General features: G+C 40.1%; 1 protein-coding gene across 3 annotated transcripts in view; it reads left to right on the top strand.

The window, feature by feature from the left end:
- The first annotated feature begins 7,852 nt into the window (after positions 1–7,852).
- klhl14 (kelch-like family member 14) overlaps positions 7,853–13,720 on the top strand; it is a 48,628-nt gene continuing 42,760 nt past the window's right edge. For all 3 annotated transcript variants that reach the window (XM_077519155.1, XM_077519145.1, XM_077519136.1), the window contains exon 1: positions 7,853–8,164. The gene's annotated coding sequence lies outside the window, so the exon portion shown is untranslated. The remainder of the gene's footprint in view (positions 8,165–13,720) is intronic.

Genomic DNA, 13,720 nt, shown 5'->3' with positions numbered 1-13,720 from the left:
TTTTCTTTTCTGGAAAACTACACTTCCTAAGAATTCAAACTATCATCCTTTGTGACCTCATGTGAGATGTCAGAAACTCTCATGAGACTTCAGCTCAATGACCATCCACATTTTTTTTTTTTTTTTTTTTTTGTAAGCGATGTAACCCGAATTTCCGCATACGTCGGTTTTCACGTTAAAATTGAAATTTACATCAAAATACTTTGTATAAAAATGACTAAAATACATTTAAAAAATAAAAAAATAAAAATAAGATGCTGTACTTACCATTACTGCTTAGCGGTGGATGGAATAGCTATAGATACTCCTGGTGCACAAACACAGATGAGTGCTAGCGCACTAGCTAAGCAGAAACACTAGAGACAAAATGGTGGACAAAGGGACAAAATGGCGGACGACTTGCAGTCATCGTAAAGTCGAAACGTTGTAGGTCGAGTGCGTTGTAACTCGCTGTATAACCGTAGAGCAAGAAATGTCTGCCTATTCAGTATAGTCATTCAATTTACCAAGCAGATGCTAACGGAAGCGTGGATGGTTGTTCGTCTCTGTGTGCCCTGCGATTGGCTGGCAACCAGTCCAGGGTGTCCCCCGCCTACTGCCCAAAGCCAGCTGAGATAGGCGGCAGCACCCCCCGCGACCATTGTGAGGAATAAGCGGCCAAGAAAATGGATGGATGGATGCTAACGGAAATAGTAGAGTGGTTAATGACTAGCATGATATCATGTCATGTCACTGTTTGGCATCTTCAAATGGTGAATGGTTTTACTTTAGTTTAGTTGTACAGCATTTAATTTAATTGCCCAGTGTTTAATTTCTACTTTATGCTTGTGTGACATGTAAGCATATTAAAAAGTAACTTAAAACATTGCCTGTAGAGATAGTAAAGGTTTTATGATGAGCAATTGCAACCGATTCATAAGTTCAAATTATTTCTTACGGGAAACGTTTTTATTGTAACAAGCCCAACTTTGAAGCCAACCTGCGTCACAGAATGGATCGTGTTCCACTTTGGAGGTTCCACTTCATTTTCCTCGCTCCTTAACGCGCATATTTCGGTATTAGCAAAGTAAACAATGCAAACTGCAGACGCTATCAGTTTCGTATGCGCAACCAAGTGTAATTTGTTCCATTTACATTTCACAACAGCGTCAGATGGGCTTTGTCAGAGCTGCACGGAGTAATTAAACCCAAAATCAATGGCAGGCATTTGTCATGTTTACAGGCCCCCTTTCTGCTGGGTTCAACTCATCACTGTTGAGCTCTTTGCTTTTTACTATAGGGGGACACACTCCATTATGTCTCCAGGTAGACTTGAAATATTTAGCGAAAACATGTAGGGAGACGCCACACTTGAGAGGTTTTCTGCATTGCTGTTCATTTATACTTAATTAGCAGTACATTATTTCTGTATTGTAGACAAACTCGGTATGGCAAAAAAAATCTCAAATATGATCATACTTGCCGTCATCGTATGTGTAATGTGCATCACATATTTGCATCTGTGCTGTGCATTGTGCTGCCTCAGCAAGTATTCAACTCACATCAAGTGAACTCAGGCAGTGTATTTATCTTTTTTTTTCTCTTCTAGTGTGCTATTCTCACTTTGGTTTAACTTTTTTTTTTGTCATGTGCTGAAGGTTGGACACAAATAAGATTTTAACTATTTATTCACATCAAGAGGGATGGAACAAACTTGACTAGACGAGAAACAAAGAGAGTTGCACAGAGAGACAGTGGTAACAGAAGTAATAATCCAACATACACTTCTCAGGAGGCTTATATAGACAAGGAATCGATCTGATTGGTTGTGGCTAGACATGTGGGTAACAGGACTGACATGGAATTATCTGATTGGCTGTTGACCAGGTAAAGGGATTAAAGATTCTTGACATCACATAGCCCTTGACATCACATAACATCACATAGCCTAAAACCAGTTGAAACTGGATGCTAGTTACATCAGTTCAAAACAGACACTTGTTACATCAGTAAATAATAGACACTTGACCTCATGGTCATGAACCCAACTTAACAGGTCATGAACTCAAACTTAACCCTGGCGTGACCCCAGACATGACATTTTTCCCCTATAGTAAATAATTGGCTTAGATTGTTGCCATCATAAAACCTTGAACTGTGTATGCAAAACAGTTGGACAGTCCCAACTGCCATACAAAAGAAGCTAACTTAAAAAAAAGACAGCGAAAATAAAGTAAAACTACTCACCCTTAAAGTCACATAATGGAGATTGATTAGTAGATGCTTGCTGAGCAACAATGTTAGCAAGTGGCCTTTTATAGGTATTGCTGATATTTGAAAAAATAACTTAGACTGCAAAAGAAAAGAGGAAAACACATTTGCATTAAGTCTTACACTTTTTTTGTATTAGGTAAATGAGGAAAGATAATTTTGGTTGAAGCGTGTGGTTGTTGCCATTTTGCCGTTACTCTCAACTCTTAGTGCACTCTCCTACTATATTTTCGTTAGATTCCGTTCCACATCCCGGCTTCATCGACCGACTACAATAACCGTGAATAGTAAAACACAATTTACTCAAGAAAACTAGATAGCTTTCTTCATTCATAAATATCCAGCATAACTTCACGTAACGCAACATACGTGACAGTGTGCCGCAATCTTCCTGCATAAAATTAGAACTGCATGAAATGCTTATGATATAAGATACAAATAGCAAAATTGCAAGAAGGTAAGTTTGCTGGAGGTCAAAATGAGTTTTAAGGACCAAAATAAAAAAACAATTTATCACTAGCATTTTAGTTGTTTACTTTCTTCTCGAACGCTTTCAGGTCGGAACTGGAGAAAAAACAACTCGGATAAATCCGACTTCCGACCATCCTTGAATGCAGCATAATTATCCCCTTTAAAAGTCATTACTGCTGCCTATTAAGTAGTTGAAATCTAAGTATGACAAATGAATACTTTAATGTTGAATCTGTGTTGGATGCATGTCAAGTTGCACTGAGGGAAAACAAGCAACTGGCCAGCGAGTACGAAGGTCTTCAAAAGCTCCCCATGGAAGACAAAAAAAGAGGCCGTACGTGTGTTGAGTGACAAAAAAACATGTGCAGAGATCACACAGGTACGTTTTCTTTACGTTAGGTTGCTCCAGTATTCTTTGCATTTGTATTTTGTAATATTTGTATTGGCCACAGGGGATTCATTATATTAGTAGTCCAACTGTTATGTTTGTGTGCAAATCACAGGTTATAGTTTAAGGTTTGTTTTTTTTGTTTGTTTTTTTCTTTAAATTCATTGTAGCTAAATTGGCTTTTAAGATGGTGTCATTTAGGCGCACATGCGTTTGTATGTTATCGGTAGGTACTAAAATAACATTGGAAGACGTCTTGATGGAGACAAATGCTTCTCCCCTGTTTAATCTTTATAGTTTCTGGCACTATTTAACCGGAATGGAATTGCACTTGACAGCTTTAATGTCACCAAGAGGCTGTGCGCTCCCTGCAATGAGAAAATACATATTATTTGTTCCAAAAAACTGACTAATACCTTTACTTGAGCAATTCCTCATCTAACTGCATGAATGTTATCAAGTGCAAAATGCATGCAAAAATAAAATCCTGTGGACAGGATTTTCCACGCTCGTGATCAAAGCCTGATTTCCTTTTACTCCAGCTTCAGCCCTCCACCGTTTTTGTTTGTCTCCACTCGACACTCTTACAACACAAGCCTTTTGGCTTCTTTGCTATATTCCTAAATTAAGTTTAATTTTTGTGTGTTTGTGTTTTTTTTTAACAAGCTTATGTCAACATGTAGATTCAGACCTATCCTGTTAAATCAAATTTACATACTTGCAGACTCTTTCTCGTTTGGGCTGTTTTACTAATATTTTAGCGCCAGCATTTCATGCCACAGTTATGTATGTATAGACTGCACTGCCTTTAATTGATTTGTTCTTGACTTGAGGCGCTTCTTGTGTAACAGCCTTTACCATTGTTGGGATCAGAAAATCAGCACCTCACATTAATCTGTTTGATATTCAGCAGAACGATGCAGTGAAAATAAAACGGCATCCCAACAACATTGAGTGCCGTCAAGGTGAACCGCTGTAAATGAACCATTATGTTGTCACAATACGACAAATTAACATTGGACAAACACCGACAAGTAACAAAGAAGGCTCGACAAGATGATTTACATTTCAGAAATTTCTGCTTTATAAAGGCATTATTTGCGTGCAACTGTTTGAGAGGAATAGGCAACGAGGCCTGCCGTGAAAAGTGAAAGGCTGCCAGTGTTTGACGCCCACATAGAAAGGTTTGTAATTTCCTTCTGAACTGCTTATTCCTCACAAGGGTCGCGGGGGTTGCTGGAGCCTATCCCAGCTGGCTATGGGCAGCAGGCGGGGTACACCCTGAACTGGTTGCCAGCCAATCGCAGGGCACACAGAGATGAACAACCATCCATACTCACAAGCACACCGAGGGACAATTCGGAGCGCCCAATTAACCTGCCATGCATGTCTTTGGAATGTGGGAGGAGGCCGGAGTAGCCGGAGAAAACCCACGCAGGCACGGGGAGAACATGCAAAATACACCCAGGAAGGCCGGAGCCTGGACTCAAACCGGAGTCCTCACAACTGGGAGGCGGTTGTGCTAACCACTCAATCACCGTGCCGCCCTTTATTTTATTTAATTTTATTTTATTATTATTATTTTTTATTATTATTACTATTATTATTATTATTATTATTATTATTATTATTATTATTATTATTATTATTATTATTATTATTATTTTAAGCAGACAACTCCATGGGCTGACTAAAAGATGCTCCTCTCCTCAGTTCAACATAGTTCCTTGGCACCAAAGCAATATTTCTTCATTTGACATGGCAATGGCCAGCGAATAGGTGGGTTTTTCAGTGAATAGCGGAGGCTAGGTTCTCCAGAATAACCGTTTCTACGGACACAACCACAATTTGTATACTGAGCTAACAGATAATTGCCGTAAATATTTGTATAAAAAAACCTTGCAGACCGTGAATAAAAAAAAAAACATTTTTCTAATCAATTAAGCTGTTGATTGTTTTGTTTTGTTTTGTTTTTTAAATCGATGAATCTGATGAATAATAGTTTTACATTTGCACCTCTTTATTGAAAACAGGACATGCAGAAACTGCAAAGACAAATTGGTTATAATTTCTGGTTTGGTCCATAACATCTGTCAGACAATCAGCGAAAATGTTGATTTGTTTGCGAATGTCTTACTTTGATTCAACTTCTACTTTGACTATAAACAAGACCCCTCGATTCATGGTTAGTTGAGAATTTCAGAAGCTTACTCCATTTTACCAACTTTCTAATTGATTCAAACAGTGAATTTTCACTGTATTTTCCCATCCCTCTTAAAAACGCCATGCCCAATTAAACACGTCCCTCAAAACGTCCTCTAATCTTTCACATGAAGATCAAATAGTTAACTGATTAATCAGTTTTGCCATTTTGCACACAAAAACAACAGCTCCAAAACATGTAAACAGTCGCGCAGATGATTTTTTTTTTTTTTTTTTTAAATGGAGCCTTAAAGGCTTCCATCTTAAAAATATGCAAGTGCATATTTTCATTTGAATGAATAAACACTTGGCTACTACCTGTGTAAATTCCATGCCTTACTTGGCTATGACCATCGGGGACACTGTTGATTCAGTCTCAACAAGTTTGCTGTTAAAGCGGAAGTCAACCTCCAAAAAATGCCTTGACAATATGTTGTATGCAGCCCCACTAGTCAAAATATGGTATTCTGGTTAATAATACGTGAGTGGAATATGAGTTAAGCGCCAAAATCCATCCATCAATTTTTATCAATATCAGAAGAATATCAATATCCATTTTGCCACTTCTTTTCAAGTGAATATGACATCATAGTTGCTCAGAAAACAGGTGAGCTCTGATTGGTCGTTGCCTGAGCCCTGAGCAACTGTGATGTCATATTCAGTCGACAGCAAGTGGCAAAATGGCCGACCCCCTGAGATGGATGAAAACGGATGGATTTTTGCTGCATAACTAATTTCACTCAAATACCGATCCCAATTGACCTTTCGCATAAGCTCCGCCCCCCTTAGTTACTGTTGCTAGTCCGTCAAGCTTGGTGACTCCGACAGCACAAGCCGTGACGGGAAGACTTACACCGGCGTGTATTAGTGATTTCTTTTGGAGCAATACCAGTGCAATATCCTCCAGATCGAGGCAAAAAGGTTTACAATATGCAGTGGAGGGTTATAGTCATAATATTAAATTAGCCAGCGAAGGGGAAACATACAGGACACACGCTAAATCTGAGAAAACCCCACGACCTATACTTCAGATGCAACCAGCACAGCATTATGGACCAGTCGTGCTCTTGTACTGCCGGATAAGTTTTCTTACTTATATTAGTCTAGTATTGTTAAAATATGAGGATTACTGTTAGGTCAGCAAGTTAGCTAAACCTCGGTGTTTATAGCTAGCTAAACATTAGTGTTTTTTTTTTTTTGTCTTTGAAAGCATCAGATCAGTCATTGTTATTCTTTGTCCATCATAAAAAAAATATTTATGTCACCCTAGCCATGGATTTAGTTAAGGTTAACAGCCTTCGAGCTGCTCCCTTGTCTGGTTCAACACTTGTACAGCAAGCACAAGGTTGGGATACTCCGGAGACGGGTGTCCGTTCACAAAATGCTGCATGAAAAATGAAAACAAGATAAGCTCGGGGCACTTATTAGGACGCTAAGTTTTCCAAAATTGACGAAGCTTTGTGTTAACGTTAGCTCGCAACATTTAGACAAATGCAAAAGCTAACAGAAGACATTAAACTAACATTAACCACTGACTGAACAAGCTTAACTTAGATGGCAATGACATTCTAGTAATATATATTATTTATTAATAGTAACTACAATAACTTTGATATCGTTTTGTTATTGCCCCGAAAGCAAACTACACTACAGCTAGCTAGTTAGCCCGTTAGAGTTAGCATAGTCTTACCTTAGCACAGTCCGATTTACATATTCCGTAGGCACACCGCTTCATCATTTTGGAGGTCCGGAGCTTGTTAATGGTTGTCACTCTTCTTCCGTAAAGTTTTATGGAGGTGAGCAGTCTCGTAAGCCATCAAATAAAATCAATCAGACTATGGACGTCATCGAGAGCTGAGTAAAGCGTGACGGACTATGCTTACATAGCAACGGTTTCTAAATGTGTGATTGGTCAATGCTCGTTTGGAGGGCGGAGTTTGCGAAAGGTCAATTGTGATTTACCATTGAAATAAATTAGTATCTAAGGGCTCCTATTTAAAAAAAAGAATCATAATAATAATCTTTTACTACCCATTTAGCATGATAGCATGTCGTGGTTTGTTCATACGGGTATGCTCGGCTTTCTTAATAGGGTACCCTAATCAGCCTTCGTGTTATTGTCTTTCATGAAGGAGCTGATGACTTCGCTAATTCACTTCACTTCCCAGCATTGGAGGACACATTGCCAGGCGATGATAAGCTTTGTCGAAAGAGTAAAGGTGTGGGTGTGAGGTTGCCATGTCATCAATCACAATGGAAACCTCTTTTTGCGTGAAACTGTGTTCAAATAATAAAGCAAGCAGCATGCCTTTCCAAGAGGCTAGGAATAATTTCTGCCTTCGGTGGGGGGTTCATGGCTCCGTGTGTACGTGGAAAATATGTCTTGAGGGGATTGGTATAAAGTTAAACTGGGTGAAGTAGAAATATTTTACTCATCAGCTTTGCAGTCACAGAGTTTGCCTCAGCTAGAACAAAACTGCTGAAGCATTTAGAGAAAATTAACCCCCCATCCTGGCAGCCAGATGTGACTGGATTCTGATGAGTGCACACGAGTGGGCAGAGAAACCAAGAGACTGTGAAATTCCTGTCAGGCCCGTGTACTGCAGAATGGGCTATTGACTGCTTTCTCTATTCCCCTCCATCATTCTTCTTGAACACTGCCATTAATTTCCTCTCCCTGCCTTACCAATTCCTTTTCTCTGCCTTCTCTCCCCCTAGCTCTCTTTGTTGCAGAAGAGGATGCACAAAGCTTTGGTGAAATACTTCAGACAACGCAGCCTCGGCGGCGAGGCTCAACTGGACCGCTGCCAGGCTCTTTGTCGACAAGCCGACCAGAAAATAAAAACAGCCCAGGTACAGTATTTGTATGTCTGCATGTCAAGTAAAGTGCAAACTGTCACCATTCACTACAAAGTGATTCAACTTTTTGCTCAGACAGGGTTTTTCTACTGGGTCATATCCTCCAAGTCACTCAATGAAAGAATATAAAGGGCTCTCGGTATACAACATTTCAAGGTTACAAATGACCTAGTTTGCACAGCACGATGTCATAATGTGGCACAAGAATGAAAGCATACTCATTTACCGTTGCACTTAATATTTTTCATTCGATTGTTTATCATTTATGGACTAGACGTTAGCTATAAGCTAGGACATCTTCCGAATGGCATACAAATTACGGTTACATCGTCGAAACTGAGTAGGCTTTCAGAACTGTCCTGCAGTGCACGTACAGTAATCTCCCTCCATCATGGGGTTTACGTTCCAGATCTCACCACAAGTGAAAATCCGCCATAAAGAAATACCCCATGTAAATACACCCTGGGCGTGTTTTTATGGCATTTATAGATTTCTAAAGGCCTTTAAACACAATTTTCAAACAATACAAACACTTTGAAACATACATAATATATGAAGAGAGAGCAGGTGCAATGGACAACAAAAATAGTCTACAAACAATATTAAAAAAAAATAAAAAATCAGTAACTGTATCTGTGACTGTATGTACTTAGGATGGATTTACTGTACTTCAGCTTTAGATCATGCCTTCCCTCACTTTGTAAAGAGAAAAGATGATTGCTGTTTGTATAACTCATTTACTCCTAAAAACGTATAAATGTTTTATTTGAAATATTACCATGCTCCCAAAGACATATTTATACTTGTTTTATGTTTTTTTTTATGCTACAGCATACAGAAGGCTTTGATGCAGCCTCTGAACTGAAGAGAATGTAGTTATTACAAAAATGGCCAGCAAGTGGTAACAGAGTATAAGAGATCAACCAGGGTCATGTTGAAACAACCTCTTTTCCCCACTGTTTTAAACAGATTTGTAAATAATGATGAAACTTAGCTATATTCTAATGCTAATATCTGCAAAACGGAAACGGATAGAAATATCCTTTTTTTTTCCTGTTGAAAGAAGAGACTAATATTTCTTTTGGTAGGTTGCATGTTTTTATAGCAATAGAACACAATATTCTGTGGGCCTTGCAAAATCAGTCCAAATCCAGTAAAACTGCTGGGAGCGAAGGGGGCTGCTTCAGGAAAATTGCTGGGGGTGAATGAGTTAATCTGCGATTGGCTGGCAACCAGTTCAGGGTGTGCCCCGCCTACTGCCTGAAACCAGCTAGGATAGGCTCCAGCACCCCTGCGACACTTGTGAGGAGTAAGCGGTTAAGAAAATGGATGGATGGATGGATGGATGGATGGATGGATGGATGGATGGATGGATGGATAAATGGGTTAATATTGTTTTTATGGAATATGAGTTAAGCAGCAAAATCCATCAAAAGCCAATGCCAACACAGTTGCACATCTCACCAATCACATCTCACCTGAGTTCGGTCATATGACATTCACAAACAAACTGAGCTGTGATTGGTCCTTAGCTGATTCTTGAGCAGCTGTCATTTTAAGTCAACAGCAAGTGGCAAAATGGCCGTCCCCCTGAGATGGATTAAAAACAGATGGATTTTGCTGCTTACCGTAATTCATATGCCACAAACGCAATATTAATTATTATATTATATCGGAATACCACTTTTAGACTAGTGGAGTCACGTACAACATATTTTTGTAAATATATTTTTAGGTGTTTTGAGGTTGGGCAATGACATCATTCCTTACTTAAAAAAATGTTTTTATTGAGTTTGCATTTTCATTATTACTGGACCGTTAGGAAACTAAAAATAAATAAATAAATAAATAAAATGAAAAAAAATGTCATTTTGGCCGCTCAAATACACACCAAGTAAAAACACAAACTTCTAACTCTTTTTTTTTTTTTTTTTAAATGGAGGACGTGCACATGCCCGAGCATGTCACTTTCATTCACTAATGGTAGAACACCGACCTGGTTCAAATAATGAGTCTACATTTATTGTGACCAGCTGAGATAAATGACTCCCATAACCGCAGGCCTCAACCCAAATACACACACATTCTTTTGGATAACACTGGTAGGACAAGCACTGATACAAATTCTTCACATAATTTGTCTGAATGTTTTCCTTGCATCATTGACTCCACTCTGTCCATCCAGTCCTCAGACGAGCAACTGATACGGGACAGATGATGCTGAGTCTGCTTGGGTGCTTATGCCGCTGACCTCGTGTGTCGGACATAAGCTCACGTTACATTAAAGTGGGACCTTTTTTTTTTTTTTTGGCAGCAGAACAACCCCCCTCCTCTCATGCGGACGAGTAGCTGCAGATTCCGCAAGGTTGAGACGTAAGGATCTTCAATTAGAGCGTAATCAGCGTCTCATCTGCGCTGTGATGTGAGCTGAGGTCACGGCGGACGGGGGGACAGTGATGAATCATTTTGTCCGACATTATTCCGGAGCCAGGTAGCGTGCGAGCATAAGGGAAAGTCCACTTTTACCAGAACCTCTTAACTCATTCACTCGCAGCCATTATCACTGAACCAACCCCCTTTGCTCTCGGCTAGTTTACTGGATTTTGACTGATTTTTGCAAGGCTCAAAGAATGCTATAAAAACATGAAACCTACCAAAAGAAAGATTAGAGTCTCTTCTTTCATCAGGGAAAAAAAAGTGGGTCCGGGTCGGGGTGTCTTGGTTGGCTCTCCGGCCGGTGGCAGCCTGGGAGGCATGGGGTGTTGCCTTGGTGCTGTCATGGCTTGGGGGATACTGGGGGGCCCGTGCTCGCTTTGCTGGGCCGCAGTCGACGGCTCCCCTCTTTGGTGGTGGTCCTTATGCATGCCAGATCCATCACACCAGCATCTACTGAAATTCAAACAGAATTCGCTTCTCCCTCCCACTTCTCGTTGAATCAGTGGATGCTGGTGTCACTCTGCTTCATCTATCCTTCCCTCCTCCGCTCTTTAGTTTTTCCTCTGGTCTCTTGAGATCTCCTTAATCTGTTGGAGGTTTCTGGGGTTGGCGTAAGACTCTGGTTTTGTAACCATGTGGGTGGCAGGTGGTATTTAGTTGGTGCTGGATTTCACTTGGATTCATCTTTCTTTCCTTTGACCTTTCCTCTGGTCTCCTGACCTTCTGAACTTCACGACTCTGGCGAGACTCTGAAGTATCCGGTTAAGGTGAAGGGTAATGGGATTTTTATTAGGTTTTAGGTGAACTAATGAGTACAAATTTACACGAATTCACACGCACGCACACAAATGCGCACATTCGCACAAAAAAAAAAGAGTGCAATGATGATAAGATATTGAATCGCTAAGCCTGCCGAATGAACAATTCTGAGCTCTCTCTCTCTCTCTCTCTCTCTCTCTCTCTCTCTCTCAAAAAAGACTGATGAATGAACAATTCTGAGCTCTCTCTCTTAAAAAAAAGTACATTTCTATCTGTTTCTGTTTTGTAGCAATTAGCATTAGAATATAGCTAAGTTTAATCATTATTCACAAAGATGTTTAAAACAGTGGGGAAAAGAGCTTGTTGCAACATGGCCCTGACTGATTTCTTATACTCTGCTGCCACCTGCTGGCCATTTTTTAAATAACTATCATTTTACTTTAATCGTTCTCTTCACTTCAGAGGCTGCATCAAATCCTTCTGTATGCTCTAGCATAAAAAAAAACATACAAAAAAAAACCTTATAAATACGTCTTTGAGACCATGGTAATATTTAAAATAGAACGTATATACATTTTTGGGAGCAAATGAGTTAATAGCCACAAAAGGTAGATTCAATTGCTTTGCTGTTTTTCATCAAAGGTGAGCTGACTGACCGGATATTTGCTCACACCATGATTTGATTAGAGCTTTTTCACCTTGTGAAAATACTATCAAGTGGTTTCCTCCCCACACAAACTACACACACTCCTTAGACTGCTGACATGCTTTTTGATGGCTCCAGTCCGGACATTACAGAGGGTAGCCATGTCTCATTGGCCTAGCCTCCGAATGCACCAGCACACGCACACGCGCACACACTCCCTACCCCCGGCACATCACACAGCTCGAGGCGGGGTGGGGAGGAGCTATCAGTGGGCTGCAGAGTGTGAAGGACAAAAGAGCCGGTGTATTCAAGCGCACCGTACCGTCACCCGTCACAGCTGAGCGCAGGAGCCATCAGAGCAGGCAGCACTCACTTTAGCTCCTTGTGTGAAGAGGCCAAGCCTCCCAAAAAAAAGCAGAAAATTTGAAGGACTGTCAGAATATTAAAGAATTGGACAGAGATGGTAATAGCTTCTAATTGAGTGCGACATGAATTAGCCACGTCATTTGCCAGTTTTGAAGTAAGAAATCAATAGGAGGACTGAATCCTCCTGGGGCTCTTACGGATCCATCATGTCCACTTGACCCCGCCGGCTAGGCCAGGCCGCGGGAAGGTCAGGCTCGATGCGGTTTTGCTGGAAAGTAGCTTGAAGGGAAAGGGATGCAGGCAAACCTCAGGGGCTGGAGATATGCTGGTGGTTATGTGGAGTGAAGTGGGGAGGGGGATGCAGCGGGCTGTCAGCCCCGCTACACTACAGCCGGAACTGGCAGTTCAGCTTTGTGTTGCGTGGGGTTTACACCAGGGATGGCATAATTGACAATGGCTAACAGTGGAGAGCAGCGCCGAGCCTTGTTGAATGGCCGGTAATGATTGGAGCAGACGCCCACCGGCCCAGTCCCGGGGGACGGTAATCCAAGATCCTGTTTCTGATATAATTGTTAGTCAGAGAATTTCTGCATGGCTGCGCCGGCTCACATTCCCAAGCTGGTTGACAGTGCCAGGCAGTTTAATAGAAAAACTGCATGCTGAGAACAGAAGAGCAGTGAACCTGCACTTGGTTGACCATGAGTCTCTTGTTTAATAAGTAGCACACTATCGGCGCTGACTCTCATTCGTTTCAATTATAGGGATGTCAGCCGATTAAAACTTGTTTTTTTTTTATCGTAATTAATCACATGACTCCAAAAGTTAACTCACGATTAATCGCAAATTTCATCGCAAATAAATTTTATAAAAATATTTCTTTTCTAGGTTTTCAGACTCTTGTTAACATAAAGTTTGGGGAAACTAATAGAAATATGGCTGCATCTTTTAGTCGTTGATACAGTAATTTCATAATTTATAAAAATCATAAAAAAACAAACTACATGCATTAAAGTAAAGCATTTAATAAATGTTCGCGGATGACATTCAGAATATTTGTTCATGTCAAACTATCAGGGTCATTTTTTTCCCATTTTAAATTATGCAAGTAATTAACTGATTAGAAAAAGAGGAGGATGAGCGTGTGTGGTGGATCAAAAAATGTTGAAGACGTCCTCATAACATTAAATGTCGAGAGAATTAACACATAAAAGGTGCTCTTTAAATTTTGCTGCCAAAAACATGTTGATTAAAAAGCCTTTTTAATTAAATCATGATTAATCAAAATTCTAAGATGTGATTAATCTGATTTAAAAATTTAGTCGTATGACAGCTCTTGATATAAA

This window comes from Festucalex cinctus, chromosome 1, assembly GCF_051991245.1.
Source record: "Festucalex cinctus isolate MCC-2025b chromosome 1, RoL_Fcin_1.0, whole genome shotgun sequence".
NCBI lineage: Eukaryota > Metazoa > Chordata > Actinopteri > Syngnathiformes > Syngnathidae > Festucalex > Festucalex cinctus.
This window is presented reverse-complemented; position numbering and strand designations above follow the sequence as displayed.